General features: G+C 38.8%; 1 long non-coding RNA gene across 1 annotated transcript in view; it reads left to right on the top strand.

Annotated features, from left to right (window-relative positions):
- LOC115429176 (uncharacterized) overlaps positions 1–14,640 on the top strand; it is a 63,363-nt gene extending 48,723 nt beyond the window's left edge. Inside the window, exons 3-4 of the long non-coding RNA XR_003936735.1 lie at positions 10,472–10,873; positions 14,325–14,640. This is a non-coding gene — a long non-coding RNA (uncharacterized LOC115429176). The remainder of the gene's footprint in view (positions 1–10,471; positions 10,874–14,324) is intronic.
- Positions 14,641–16,055: the final 1,415 nt, after the last annotated feature.

Raw genomic sequence — 16,055 nt, 5'->3', positions numbered from 1 at the left:
TATCATTCTTCTTCTTAAAAATACACTATTGTGAAAATTGCAGGTCCTCTTTCATGAAATTGAGGCTGATGCCAAGTGTTCAACAGCTCTAACCAGCACTGTAATGTGAGCCTGTTAAATAGTTAAGTATATACATTGATCTTGTGTTATGTTGCAGTTATATTTACCCAACAATGTATTGCATCACTTGATGTAGTTGTGGTAGTTTGGTGAGATCTGCTTTCTAATCACTTGTCACCATTAGAAGGTGTCTTGTTAAACTATGGGATGCAAATGGTCTACATTTGACAAAGGTGAAGTACAGCAGTTATGAATTTATGAATTTGTTTGCGTCGTCAAAATGTTGATATTTCAGTCACCTCATAATGTTTCTGTTGATATGTTGGAAGCTTCTGATCTTGATGGATAGCTAATGTCTACCTGCATTTAATGTTTACATTTTTGGCAAAAAAGATAAAAAAAAAATTATGTTCCACCCTCGGCCTCAATAAGAAGGTGTTATTAAGGGTCCTTATATTACCCATATGAGTCATGTGATGTTCCACTTTATATTCCATTAAACTAAAGCCCACGTGTAAAACACAGAGGTGGATGTGACTGAATAGAGGTATGTATAACAGGCTCAACAAGTCTAAACTATTTTGTTACCTGTGACATTTGGAGCCGGGTAAACATCTGCTTCGTATTCATTCTGGAGCTGATAACCCAGCAAATCAACCAATCACATTAGGATAAGAAAATAAAAAGACTGACTGGCTACAGGCCACAAAACTGTGTCCCAATGCAATTGTTCCAATCATCCTCACATCACCTGCTTTTGGAGTCACATACACAATCATTTGCCTGCAACCAGTGTATTTGTTGAAATTCGGAGGGACACTACCCCTGCACCCCCTTTGGAATTTTGCCACTTCTGCAATCTGTCAGTAAGTACAAGACATAACACCCAAACTGGCAGGCTCACTGTTTGAGACGGTAAATGAAGAAACACAACCAAACAGCTGCAGTACCATGGAGAAAGGCTGAAGCCAGTGTAAAGGCTTTTAGTGGTGCAATGTAACCACAGGATCGACAAAGAATGGGAACTTTCAATAACCATTAAAATATATTGTTATTTGTTGGCCAAAAAAGTTTTACATTTATTTTGAAACCTACTTCCCCTTTTGTGACTTATAGCTCAGTAATAAGAGAGATGGTTAAGCTGAGCTGAGATCTGAAGCATCTCAGTTTAACACTAAAACACTAAAAAGCACTGATAACATGAATTGTGGCTGAAAACAGTTATTAAATCTTACCATTGACACACAATGTTTTCATCTGAAATTGGATGTTCGCATAAAACTACAATGATAATGAAGCATGCATATAATTAAAGAAAAACATAAAGCAGGCGCTCCTGTTTACTGCTTCATTCTGTTGCTACACCTTCATGTGACAGTGTAATTTCTTCCTGTCAGAAACCAACCATATTTTATTCTAAACAATCTAATATTATAAGGAACAAAGCCAGAATACAGGCAATATGGAAGCCAAGGAGACTAATGCAATTTTCCCGAACATCTAAATCACCGCAGGCAGTTATTCATCTTCATGGGAATAGACATAAAGGCATAAAAATCATGGGAGCCACACCGTCATACTGATTGTGTGCCCCCGTCTACTCAAAAGAAAGAGGATGACAGTAAACACACCACACAGCAGCCTCAGTGCTGATGATATCCAATTATCATTAGGTTGAAATGTCTGTGCGGCGTTTCACTTTGGCTCTGAGAATCTTCTTAAAGCTTATCATTTTCTGACAGTGTTACTGTGAGTCGCCCCTGAATCCAGTGAAATAACTACACACAGGCAGTAGTCCATGTCCAGATGACTCAGTTAGAGGAACAGCCAAATCAATACCCAGAGTGCAATGCGAATAGCAAGGTTGACCACAACATGAGCTTTCATTTGACATCCCCTGAATGTGTTTTAGAGGTGCAATTTCAACAATCAAAAAGGCATCGCTCCAAATAATCTGCCAAGTCCATTTCATCCCTGTCACTTTCACCTTTTCTGCAAAAGAAAAGATTAAACATTGAATGAAGATACGATATATCCCCATGTCTGTTGGGCTATTATACCGCAATCTAAAAGAGACAAGCAGAATCTCTCTGCAGCGCTCATGGGTGATTAACTGTCCCAAAAAATATGTGCTGAAATATGGACAGTTTAAATGTCCTCGCTATTTGCCTGGTTTAAATGAAGGTGTCTGTCTTGAGCCTGAGGAGATGCAAGAAGATTAATTGAGTCCTCGATGCTTTCTGCGCAGCGTGGCATCCAAGGGGCCACAGGGCCGAGTGGAGGCCTGGACAGGCCAAAGTAAAGAGACCATCTCATTAATATATGATTAATAGCCACTGGTGCGGTGATTAATTAGTGTTTGTGACAGTAAACTTTTAACAGGCCCCTATGTCGTCCCCTGGAATGCCCATTTATCTTTCTGGACCCCTGCACCCCCACCCTCATCACTCCCTCCACCTCTCCCCAGACGTCCAGAAAGAGCGAATAAGTTTGCATATTCTAGTCTTGTCCGATTTCATTCTGCCGCTCCCTGGAAGGGCTAGCCAGGAATGAGGGCTCTCTGACATGATTGATTGCTTTGCTTTTTTATTTGCAAGTTGGAATCTGGGGGAAGTTTTTTCTTTCTTTTTTTTTCTTTCAGTGGCTGCTCATTTCTTCTCCCCCTCTCTACTTCTGTGTACTTGTTCTTCTCAAAACCTTGGGCTCATTGGTACAGAAATTTCTTCCAGCTCTGCTTTAAAATTGATTTGAATCGCTGGTGTATGAGCTTGTGTGTTTTTCTCACAGCCCCTCCAATGCTGAATTCTTCCCCTTTCTCCAGCCCATCACCCCCCTCATTCAACACCCCTGTCTCCACAAGACTCAGAAAAACCTGCACCAAGAACTTGGACTTGCACCAAACTCCAAACTATCTTTTTTAAATGCTTGTTGTATAAACAACTTTACATGCTTACCATCTCCTTTCCACCCACATGCCTTATACAGTAGTGTCCACACTAACAGCTCTGCTTGTGTGGAGGCATATGGCCATTAACAGTTATTTTTTCCAGCACAGGGAATATCGCAGATGGTTCCCTCTTTTCATGATGCTCAAAAGTTGCCGCCTTCGCAACATCCCTCATAAAAGTGACCCAAAAACACAGTTCTCCTCTGATCCATAAACACTGCAATCTAAATGAGCCACTTTGATTACCGTTCATCCTGAAATTTGCCATTAAATGTGCAAAACTAAAAATCAGAGAAGCAGCTGGAGACTTTATGTGGACACAAAGCAAGGGTGTGGTTTTGATTTTTTCATTGGAGCTCAAAATGAAATACATCCCAGGTTTAGAAGTTGTTAAGGCTATGGCTGAGCTTTTAGTATTTATCACTCTTTTTGAGGTAATTACTTTTCCTCTTGGTGAATTTACAGGATCATATCATTTTAGTTTTAAAAAGTTTGCCATCAGCCAGTTTACTCAATGCAGTTTATTTTGAAGGATTTTTTTTTGTTTTTTTTTCCCACTTTGAAGAAAAGCTCTTTTAAATAGATAAATATATTTTTAACTTGAACAGAATTTCCAATTTCTGCTCATTTCCCTTGTGACTCAAACAAAACTAACCAACAATTAATTTACCATCCAAAAAGTCAATTCCCACAAGTTTCACACAATTTCTTTTAAATGAAACAACTAATTATCATTGATTTCTTTCTGATGCTTGACATCAGCCCATGCTCATTTTAATGTTATTTTAACAAAACAAACAACAACAAAAAAGCAATAATCCCTGATATCTCTCTGCTTCATCATTTCTTTTCCTGTCATCTGAAGTATCTGAGGCTACACATCTCTTTTGTCAAATTGTTGATGGTTTAATTCACAGAAGTCTGATATAGGTATGAAATACAACTATCAGATTCTAAAAACAGAAACCCTTGATAAAACAATATTATTACTGTTGGTTTTAGGTCATTTGTGGTAAATGTCATGCATGATTTTCTTAATCTTGCATGACATTACTTCTAAAACAGGAAGGTTTATTCTTCCGTGGATGGTATAATGTGACTTTAAAACAACATTTTCTTTGTAAAGTATTGAATATTTAAGGAAACAGGCAATTGTGGATCATTCTATGCATCTTTACCCGTAATAATGTCCACAGGTTTTATGCAAATGCAACCAGCATCATGATATTCATTTAACCAAACAAAACCAGAGGTTATCATAGATGCATTGGTTGATAAATACATACCAAGCAGATAATAGTCTTACTCTTTATTAGTTACTAGGATTTTCCTAAAACAAGTGGTGTATTTGACAAGCCCTATACCTTAGCAGAAAATACATTTAGGCATGTTTCCCAAACTTTATCATACACAAAATCTGCTTTGGAAAACTTGCTTTTTCATAAATACAAATCTACTCCATGAATCCTATTGTCAATTTGGCAGCGTATTCCAGTGGATTTTATGTGAAATATAAATGATATAAATGAATAGAAACTAGCATATTGACCATATTTGAACACAAAGGCTAAATGTATTTTTTGTAATTTTAACCATCAGTGACTCGAAACATTTTGTACATGGCCCTTTATTGGTTAGGTTTCCTGTGTCTTATTCTGTGCAATGTGAGGAACACGGTCAGTGCCTCCCTCTTTTTCTTAAGCCGTGGATGCCAATTCAAAAATAGAAGAATTAATCAGAATATATGGCTTTTAATATAAAAGCCTATCATCCCTTCTGTCTATTTTATTAAGTTTGTGGAGGCGAGTGGTGCTTCTGGGGATCACAGGGTGAACACATGGCCACCTGTACAGCCTGCCCGGCTGCAGCACACTTATACAATAAAAAGCCTTTTCTGGGAATTTGTTTGAAAAATGCGCAGACTTTTCATCATGGCTGTAGAGTGGAGTAACTTTTCTTTAGATTATCTTCATTGTTGATAATCTCTTTAACTACAGGGGTGAGCTGCTACACCTGAATCTCTCCATCCAGGGCTGCAGCAATCGCTCTATAGCCCCGAGCACTAATCCCATCATGCCTTGGGAGGACTTGGCTTCTCCCCTCGTCTCCTCTCCTCTTTTTCCCTTCTTACTCTGCACTATTAGAACAACGGAAGAAGAAAAACAGATTTAGAGTAGATCCATTTCATTTCAATAGCCTGCATTTGCCCCAGCATCCTCTCAAGGGAGCAGGGTTCAGGTATCAGGGATGGGACAGATGTGCTGTGCACAGCAAGGGATGTAAAGGGCAGCACAGAGTGGGCACTTTGTCAGAGTTTTGACTGCAGCTATGCACAGCTATGGTTATTGTTAGAGGACACTTCAAATAGCAGTAAAGAAGAAGGAAATCTTTAACTGGGTGTGAGAGATTAGCTCGCATTCACTGAAGATGAATTGAACTCAAAGTCAGTGCAGCCATGGGTGTGTTTCATTTAGGGTGGGTACAGAAAAAGAAAGCAGGATATTTTCTCATCATGCATCCTAAATAAGGGCTGGTAGAAAATAATGGGGAGTTAATCAGATCAGTAGCACTCTAATTCACTGGGTATTGATCAATGCCGATTCCTAATGGGGCTTCAGACCGCTGTGTGTTTGTGTGTGTGGTGTGTAATTTCTTGAGGGAATGTAAAACTATTTAGCATTAGCTTATTGGGAATGGAAACATCGAAGATAAGGCTGATAATCACTGAACTTTATTGTGTGTTTGTGAGTGTGTATGTGTGTGTGTTTGCATTTATTGAGTTGCTGTTACAGAGGATGTGACAGGAAGTTATTGTATTATTTTAATGCATTTCTGCTAAATTAATTTTAAAAAATACAAAAGCAATTGATGGTAACATTCTGATAATAAGATAATTATTTCAATACACTCAAACTGAGCACGCAGTGGAATTTGAAAGAAAAATATTGAAATTAAAGTTGCAGTTAAGTTCACTCTTAAGCAGCAGCCATTTGGCATAACTGACAGTAATAGCATTTTATTGTGTACTTGTGCCTCTTCTTCAACCCCCAGAGGGAAAAAAATGAACCACATGCTATTCAGAGCTATTAGCACAATTGTCCACTTTAACTAAGCACATATCTGCAGTAATTTACTATTCAGACCTATCCATAATAAACAATAGGTCCATTTAACTCTAATTAAATGTGTAGTATGGATAGACTGGGATCTTCATAACAGTCCACGGTGGTTTTTATTGGCATTATTATACTAATTATTTAATTGAGCTGTATGAGTACATAGTGTGCGTGCAGCTTTTCTCTAGAAGTAATGATCATAATATGAAGGAAAACCAGATAACTCTTGAGACTATGTTATATTTTTTCACTTTAGCAGTTGTTGCAGTTCTGTAATATGGGGGGAACATACTTCAACAAGAACAGTATCTGTAGAGACCAAACAATGTAACGCAAAGGTGCCAAACATGTGGGCTGCAGGCCAAAACCGGCCCTCCGAAGGTTCCAATCTGGCCCGTGGCAGGAATTTGCAAAGTGTAAAAATTACACTGATACTAACAATCAAGCATGTTGAACTCATTTTAGTTCAGGGGCCACATACAGACTAATATGATTGAAAGTAAAATAATAGCATAATAACCCTTTAACAACAAAATATGGACAAAATGAAAATTAAATGTAATGTTGACAATATTCTTCCTGTTACTAAATGTTTTCTGCATTTGTAGATCCACTCTGATCTGTAAGTTGTGTTAATAACAAGCTGACACTGAATATTGTTGAAATTGTTCATAGTTTAGTTCCAAATTCCAAACTTAAAAATATTAATCATATTATGCCTGTTACCAAATGTTTGTGTAACATTGTGTGTAATGTGTGTACATGTATAAATGATAAGTTGAGGGATAATATTGTTAAAATTGCTCTTAATTTTCTTTAGAAATTTTAGTTTTTTCAGGCTATTTACATCTTTTTTTTTTTTTTTGCTTGGATAGTTTGTAAATGTAAATATTTTCATAATTTTGTTTTTAATTGCAATAAAACAAAGAAAAATAACTCAGAGCTGTCATTATTTAAAGGCTATTATGCTATTTTAATGGTTTTGCCCACTGGAGATCAAATTCGGCTGAATGTGGCCCCTGAACTAAAATGAGTTTGACATTCCTAATCTAGAGTTTTATTTACATGTTCTGAAAAAGTCTTTATCTTCTAACTTTAGTTTTCTAAAGTCACTGACAGACAGACAGACATGCTGTGTGGATAAACCTAAACCTAAGATCATACACATAAAGTTTAACTATGGGTAAGCCAAAATAATATGTGTTCATGAGTTTTTGACGTGTTGGGAGTAGGGAAGGGAATCGAGAACCGGTTCTTTTTGAGAACCGGATCCCAGTAGCTCGATTCTTTGGAATCGTTTGCCTGCCTGCTTAACGATTCTGCTTATCGATTCCGCCATCGTTGCGCATGCGTGATGACGTCACACATACGCCTCACTATTTTGGTAGAACGTAGCCAACATGGCGCTGAGGCAGAAACGATCCAAAAAGATGACACCAGGTCCACTTGTAACACTTGCAAAGCTTTCATGTCTTCAAAAGGGTGGAATCCCTCCAATCTGCTCAAACATTTGTCTACAGCATGTGATTCATTTGATTCGCTACCTAGTGGCGCTTGTGAATGTAGCAGCAGAGTGAACACCAGGCCGTAATCCGGGCCCAGTTCCGGTTCCGGTGTGGGCAACAAACATTGTACCCCCTCAAATACAAGTTTCCGAAGGTAGGGAAAGGAAATGAGGTGCACAATAACGGGAGACGAGCCGAGTCGAACCGGTTCCATGAAGTGGAAATGCGGCAATAGAGGAATTAGTAAAGTGTCTTTAGTTTCACTTTCACTGTATGCCCCCCCTCCCCAAACCAGGCCCAGCCTTATCTATTATTATTATTATTATTTGTACATAGTGTATATGGTATATGTTGTATTTTCTGTGCAGATGTAAATATGAAAGACAGGTAATGCAAACACACCCATTTGTACTCTTTCATTCCCTCACCCAGTGAGAATGGATAAGGAATCGGATCAATAAGCAAAATTGATAATGGAATCGGAATAGTTAAATTCTTATCGATTCCCATCCCTAGTTGGGAGACACATTTTAAGTCTGGTGAGTTACTTCCTCCTTTTTCTGCTTTCAGTCTTTTTACTAAGCAAAATTAGGCTATACTATGCCATGCTAGGTGCACAACTTCCTAAAGCTAGCTTTATACCCATTTAGCTGTCTGTTCTTATCATTCAGTTTAAGACAGGTTGACTGATTGTTCCCATTTCACATAATTTTAATTTTTATTGAAAGACACATTTAGAGTTTGGTGCGATGTTTCTTCCTGCTTTCAGTCTTCATGTTATGCTAAGCTAAAGTAGGCTAACTTAGATTAGCCTAGGTGAACCACACCTTGAAATTAGCTTCATACCCAATGAGTAGTGTTAATCTTTTCTCACACTGCATAGTTTTAGATGTGTTGACTGACTTCTCATTTTGTGTAGTTTCAAATTTGTTGGAAAACAAAATTCTTCAACAATAAAAGTAGCGAAACTTTGCTTTTTCAAGACAGCATATTGTGTCAAAATGTGAAATTGATGTTACTCTAAAAGATTGTCTACCAGTTCTAGTTCAAAACACAGTCTGTACACCAGAATATATTCAATTTCCATATTTCTTCTAATCCGAGATTTATAAATCTATTTCACAAATGTATTTAAACATATTATGCGTACAGTATATGTAGGCTATTGAAACTTCATCATATATCTTGACAACATTAGCCATCTAGCAGTTCTGTCATTTGTCTTCTGATTCATATTTATATTCATATTAAGAATGTAAGATTTAGCACATCTTATTTCTGAAGCAGATAATTTCCCAAAAAAAGCAGATCAGTGTTAACATGGACCAGTTACAAGGATGGTCTAAAGCTATCTGTCCTTCCTGCCATATAACTTCATTTTTTATGGTAAGAAATGTGTCTGTTGGCAGAAAGACAGTACTGTGTCAAATCACGTTTCTGAAATGGTAGCCGCAATATTATCTTCATAAGTCTTTATTTAACTCGGACCAGGCTTTAACTTGCTCTTGTAGGACTTATTGAAATGTTAACAGGTGATATAATAAAAGGTAGAGGGAGTTTTAAGATGATCTGTTTAGCATTTTATTCCTATGTATTAGATTTATTAAAATGGACGCATTTGGATGTGTATAAAGTGGCACACATTTATAGGTGTTGTGGTGGATGCCATAGATTTAAACCTTATATTTTTGTTTAGCAAAACAATATCAAACTTTTAAATGGCTTCCTCTTTTCTTAAATGAAACAGGAGAGAGGGGCCTGGTTTTTAATAATATACTTGACATCAGAGCAACATAATACCAGTCTGAATTAAATGGCCCCGCCTATTGCTTGCTTTTATTAGGAGTCTGAGATTACATTGTTTTTTCCGTGACATCATATTCTGTCCTGGTTTATTTTTGCATGGGATGAGGTTGCTCGCCACAGTCCATGCAAATCAAAAGCCTTGATTTATGCACCTTTCCCGCGGCGAATGGAACATTAAATTTAATTTTGCTGTTGTGGAGCCGTGCCTCCACCTTGCTCAGGCTTGACATGGTGAACCGGGGCCTGCCGCCGCACAGGAATTCATTACTTCCTCCACAATATGCGAAAGCAACATTTGAATGAAACATTTGTCTCTTGTCAGAACAGTGTAGCATCTACTCTCTCTATACAGATACATGAAAAGCAGGGAGGAGGGAGAAAGGCGCTCATACTTGACTGTAACAAAGCAGTGACTCGCATAATGGTGGCACATTAAAATGAGGCCTGTTGGATGTGAGTAGCAGAGCAATCTGTTTCTCCCTGTGATCGCCCATTACTGCTTTGTAATGACGTGGAAAAAATGCTGCAAAGCAAAGTAATGAAATGTATTTTTCCCCCACTGCCTACTTTAACTATATGCCTCAATTCTGCACCTCAGACGGCTTTGGAAGCAGCCAAGAGCCACTTGCACAATGGAAAAATAGATGGGACACTTTGGATATTTGATACATTTATAACCAATGATTTATTTGTGTGTGTTATTTTGTATCAGTGTCAAGATTCAGCTATTTATTTGGTTAAATGTTATAATAAATGTGATTTATCCTGTAAAGAGTGAGATTTGTGGACGGCAGTAAATCAAATGATGTGGAAAAACAGATGAGGTGGAGATTTGTCTGTATTGCTTTGAAATCAGAGTGGGTGTCTCTGTAGGAACATGTGTTTTCGCTGCCCTGTCCTGACGCTCTGTGGCATCAGTGACTTACGATGAATGCACCCATGCTACATTACAATTTATGACCATTTCCATGTGCACATATGGGAATATACTGGTACACCATGTGTGAATCTGACTGGTTTGTTCTTATTTACAACAGATCACCTGTTATCCTTGAGGCGCCTCTGTGTGGAGGCTAGAAGGGCCACACAGGCCAGTGGGCCCCCGGGAGAAGAAGAGGGGGCAGCATCCTGCCTCACGGTGAACTGGACAGATTACAGCCTCATGGCAGTGGATGTGAAAGCAGAGGAGGTGATTACATGGCCAGTGTGGTGTGGCCGAGCGCGACCCCATGATAAAGTAAATCCTCCATGCATGCACGGCGGCTGCTGCTGCCTTCAAAGGCGTGCTGAATATTCGGATTGACTGCTCCAGCTCCACTGTTCCTGAATGCGGTTTTGCCTCAGCGCCCGCTCTAATGGCAGCACAAAGACAACAGCAGAGAGTGAAGATGGATTCATAGTGCTGGATAAACCACCGAAACCACTGCTCCACCATTAAGGTAAAAGACTGAGTCATGTTTTCTACTTTTCAAATGACACAGTGTCTTTGTTTACATTTTGATAACACATTTTGGACCTTATCTAATCATCAGCTTTACCTTAGTTTTACTACTGAATTTAACAAGAGCAAATTCAGTATGGGTAAGTTGTTCATTAAGAAAAAGTTGGCACTATTATGTCAAAAAGTATTGCTCTGAAGTCACAGTAAAAAAGAATAAAAGGTGTCTTTATGTGTAATAATATAACTTATCTCCAGGTGAAGTGGAATGGATGGGCGGGGCAAGAAAAAATGGCACTGCAGCTGAAATCTGTAACCACAGCCTCAATTATCATTTTAATCGGGTAGCTGCCTGCAAGTAAATGATCAGCTTTACACAATTGTACAATTATAACTTAGAAAATACTTTTCTATTTTGACTTTTGTGATTCAGAGCTTTTTCATCACATTCAAAATACAAGCAGTCAGGAGATTTTATAAAATGTTTTGTTCTGACTTTATGTCCAATATTTGGGCTCTTAAAAACAATTTAATTTATTTCAATTTAAGATTATTCAGGTGAGCGTAATACATATAATACAGTAACTTTACATTAGGATAAGCAAACTTTTCATTAGTCATGCCAAATAATTGTTAGGCATCCAAACATCTGATCTGATCTGACTTCATCAAAACCCATGATATACAACACATTTATGTATTTGATATCTGATAAACATACCTGTGGTAAAAATGTACAAAGAAATTTTGATTCAATATATGCATGACTTTCATTAAACTGTTGTTTTCCTTGTATGTGTCTAAATAAACACTAAATAACAGATCAAAAATATAAACGCTGTATGAAATGCGTTTCACTTAGGATTCATGGAGCATAAATGGAGTTTGTAAATCTGGTACAATTTAACTGCTAATGTAATCTGTTATGTGAGTGCACCCTTCGTTCCACACAGCAGAATGGCTCACAGTAACTCTCCTGCTTTGCAGTATCACCATTTCTCCGTGTCCCTGTGGCCCTCTCCCAGCCAAAGTGAAAAGACCGTGCCCAGATGCAAATGACTTTCCAAGGTCCTTGTGATTGCTCATTAACTTTCTGTGGGCATAAGTCCTAACTTTATTATTGACTGCACAGAATACACAATCCACCGACCTCTGCCACCTGCAACTAAATCTCTCCCATCCGATCCATTGCACTGATTTCTGCAACGAGCCAGAAAACTAGAGCCAGCAGTTTAGTCACCTTAAGTGTTTACACGCCTCCCCCACCCTCCCTGCCTCTCACACATCACTGTCCACCATGTAATCCCTCAGACACAGTAATCCTAGAATAAATTAATTACATAGACATCATTGTTTTGCATGTTTTATAAAATTGTCCTATTGTCCTTATTGATATACAGCTAAAGGTCTCCAGTGTTGGATTATTTAGCAGCACAGTCAGTTGGGTTTTCCCTTTGCATCATCCTACTAGTATGAGTTTGCCTTTACATTAAATATTTACTGAAAGCCACAGAAATCACAGCTTGTCATTACATGTCTCCCTCCCAGCAGAGACCTGCACCCTGGCAAATGCAGTGCTTATGCAGATCAGGCCCAGGGAATCAACATATTAAAAGCAGCTGACATTTGTCCTGATATATTGAATCGTTAGGACGACAGAATCACTTAAGCTGGATCCACTAACATCAAGTTTCCTCTCGTTATTGACCCTCACAGGCCAAGCCTGACAAGTGGAACTGCAGCAAAGTTCATTAATAATGTGAAATAAATCAATTTGCCTGGAAATAGTGGGCCTGCTGCAGACTGCAGGAGATTCCCTAATTCTTCTATTGCCATCTACTGTTCTTCAGGTTTTCACCTGCGCTCGTCAGTGTCGATATATTCATAAAATATGAACCTGCATCAACCAAGCAGCAATCAGCAATACTGTCAAAGAGCAGTTTTGGGTTGGACACAAATGACTTTTACATAAAAGAAATTAGCTGTTTTTTTTATTAGCCTTCAAGAGTGATGTCTATATATGGAAGATCAACATGGGATCATAAATTCATCTAAACACAGTGGTTCCATGTAATTTACTTCACAGTTTAAGACAGCTAAAGTTTTGATTTCTGTTGTCCCAACATTGAATAACTTGAGACATGTTTGATTGACAGCAGATCTAGACACAAGCTAAACAAACATCCTCTTTTTACAGAGTGTACAAGCCAAAGGGAGTGGTGGTCAAGAAATGACAGAAATTACATAATTTGGCAACTAAACTGACACATTTGTATGCAACTTCTGACAGATTAAACATGCAGAAATTGTCCATCTGTTCAAAGCAAGTCCAGATGTTGTAAGTGCAAAGAGACTGTTATGACCTGTATTTACATATTGCAGTCAAGCAATATCTAAGCATCATATATTGACAGTGAAACAGCAATGGGAATAATGGTAGAAGACGGTACTGTATAGGCTGACAAAGTCTGCATAATAACGAGGCTGGATTGAATGGGTTAATGAAAACAGACAGATGTTCCTTTAGCACTTCAAACCAGTAGTCATTGTCTATGTTATGAATGACCGGTTTGGTACCTGTGTGGCTACATGCAAAAGAAATCAATACGCTATACAAAGCGTTGAACTGCACAAAAACAACACACAATTTAATTTCATTGCTCTTCAGGAGGATTAAACATACAGACTGAGTAAGGGGCTGACTGTCTGGACTGATAGTAATTCAATACTATCACGTAGTAGCCATCCCCATTTAGTATTACAGCACAATCCCTAACAATGATCCCAGGAACAGCAGCGCCAAGTGTTTTTAGATGAGCCGCCCTCCATAACTTCATATGTGGAGTCTTTCTGGTGGGTTGGGTCATTTCTCAGGACATGTGGTTTCTCCAGAGGCTGAACATAAACATGGGCTCGCCCAATATGAAGACAAATAAACCCTGCTTGTCTGGCGACCAACCAAAGAGCAGTTTAGGATTCCATACATTCATCAATCATTTCCCTGTCTGGGGATTCTTGTTATGACTCCTTTAAAAGAAGAGTTGCTGCTCTGGATTTTGCTGAATAACAGGTGAAACACTTTAATATGAAGAAGAATTAAGAAAAGAAAAGCATATTTCTGTGCATAACCTGGACAGTTCACTCTATAATAACTTCATTAAGGAATTTTAATTAAGAGCACTGATTAGATAATTTCATTTGCATTCTTTTTAAACATCACAATAATTAAGTTACCTGGGTTTAGATGCATGAATGTGGTTACCATGGGTGCAGAGTGTTTCATCTAAGTTATTGATTACCTCTTTTTCCCAGCCCCCTACTCTCTTAGCATTTTATTTTTATTTAAGTTTCATGCCCCACAAAATGTGACACACTCATTTTTGCAGCCTGTCTGTCTCTGTGTCTCATTTCTTCATCATTCCCCGCTCCATCGATTCCTCTGCTTCATCAAGTGCCTACACTGCAACCAGACCTCTCACACCTTGGCAACGATCAGCACGGTGACGGCAGACGGAAGTGCAGTGTCAGCCGATCAGGATGTCCTTCAGCAGCGTATTGTCACACGGGAAAGGAAGGTCAAAGCTGCTGACAGAGGAGGAAAAAAAACAGATCACTTCATTTACCATTCCTACCTGAGGAGGAGATCAAACTTCCGTCTGCATGATTGAGGAGTCATGACTGGGTTCGATCAAAGCCACATCGCTGTATCAACCAGATTAGTGAGAATCAATAATTTCTGGTGCTTTGATGGTTTACCTGGCAATGACACAACTCCCTCCCGCCCCCCCCCCCAAAAAAACAACTTTTAATGTAACTCATGTAATGTAACATCTTATTAACCTCCTGCTATTGTTGAAACTGCTAAAGGTAAAGACAATAAAGCTAAAAACATCAGTGGAAGATTTACTTTAGATGAAAATTCAAATAAGTAAAGAATTCAAAAACTTTTACAAAATCAAACCTTACTGGATAATATACATGAACGTAAATATACATGTTACAATTGTTCACACATCTTTCAGGTATGCATGAACTAGTGTATTCGATATATTGATTATTATGTATTATGTAATGTATTGATTATTACTATGTATTGATTCAGCAGGATTGTGTGACAGTACTCAAAACCAGCTAAATCAATGGCATGAATACCATTATTGAAATGATCAAATAGTCTGAGTAAAACAATATATATTTTGTTCTTGCACATAATATTTTACACCTGGACTCATTTTACATCCAGCCTTCTCTGTGCTGTCCCTGTTTTATCTTTCTACTTTCTTCTCCTTGTCAGGTTAATGTAAGTTACTGGCCTTTGGGTGGCCCTGCTTTGAAAATTGGACCATTTGATCAATTGCATAATGGTAATTATATTATATTCAGTTAATTTTATTGCTTTACGTGAAGAAGTGGATAATTCCAATCCTTAAGAGCTGCTGGCTCAGCTTTCCTCTGCCCTACCTCAGCTCTTACAGGCTTTGATTGAAGTCATTTTGACCAGGAGCTACCTTGGTGGTATAGCTCATTTGCTAATTGAAAAGTGATTGACAAATCAGGAGCCACTTTGCTCCATGACTGGGAATCCCCTCAGCCAATTTCCACCCTCCTGATCCCCGTGTACGTGTCCGGGCCAGCCAACACACACCAGCTATGAAGTAGAATTGAAGATGATGTTTTGAATGATGAGGTGAGTGAGCGGATGCAGTGACTTCCCAGACTTGAGCCAGACAGGAAAGATTCAGGAACAGAGAAAGCAGCACAGCAGAAGCCAAATCCTTCATTGTAATTCCCTGCGGAAGACCCGTCTGGTGGCTGAAATGCCTTCTGTCAGTGCCTTTAAAAGTGAGCAATAACAAATCTCCCGGCTAATGGTCAGTGAATTAAGCCGCCAGCCTGTATAGACAGTATGGACGAGAGTGGAGCCTGTAGCAGAGCAGGGCCCGATATCCCCCCTGCTTCATCCCCCAGCCCCATTACCTGTCACACAGAACGGCCCACAATTAACAGAGACAAGTTCTTTCTGTGCTCACATGAGAGGGCCACAGCAGCCGAGCTCCCAGCTCCCTGGAGAGGGCCCTCGGATCCTGTCTGATAGTTGTCAGCAGTTGCAGAGGGACCTCTACTTGGTTAGGGAGAGTGGATTTTAATAGCAAAACACTGGAGGAGCCACAAGTAATCATGAA

This window comes from Sphaeramia orbicularis, chromosome 12 (genome assembly GCF_902148855.1).
Source record: "Sphaeramia orbicularis chromosome 12, fSphaOr1.1, whole genome shotgun sequence".
NCBI classification, from domain to species: Eukaryota; Metazoa; Chordata; class Actinopteri; order Kurtiformes; family Apogonidae; genus Sphaeramia; species Sphaeramia orbicularis.
Note: the sequence above shows the minus strand (reverse complement) of the source record. Positions and strands in the feature narration are given on the sequence as shown.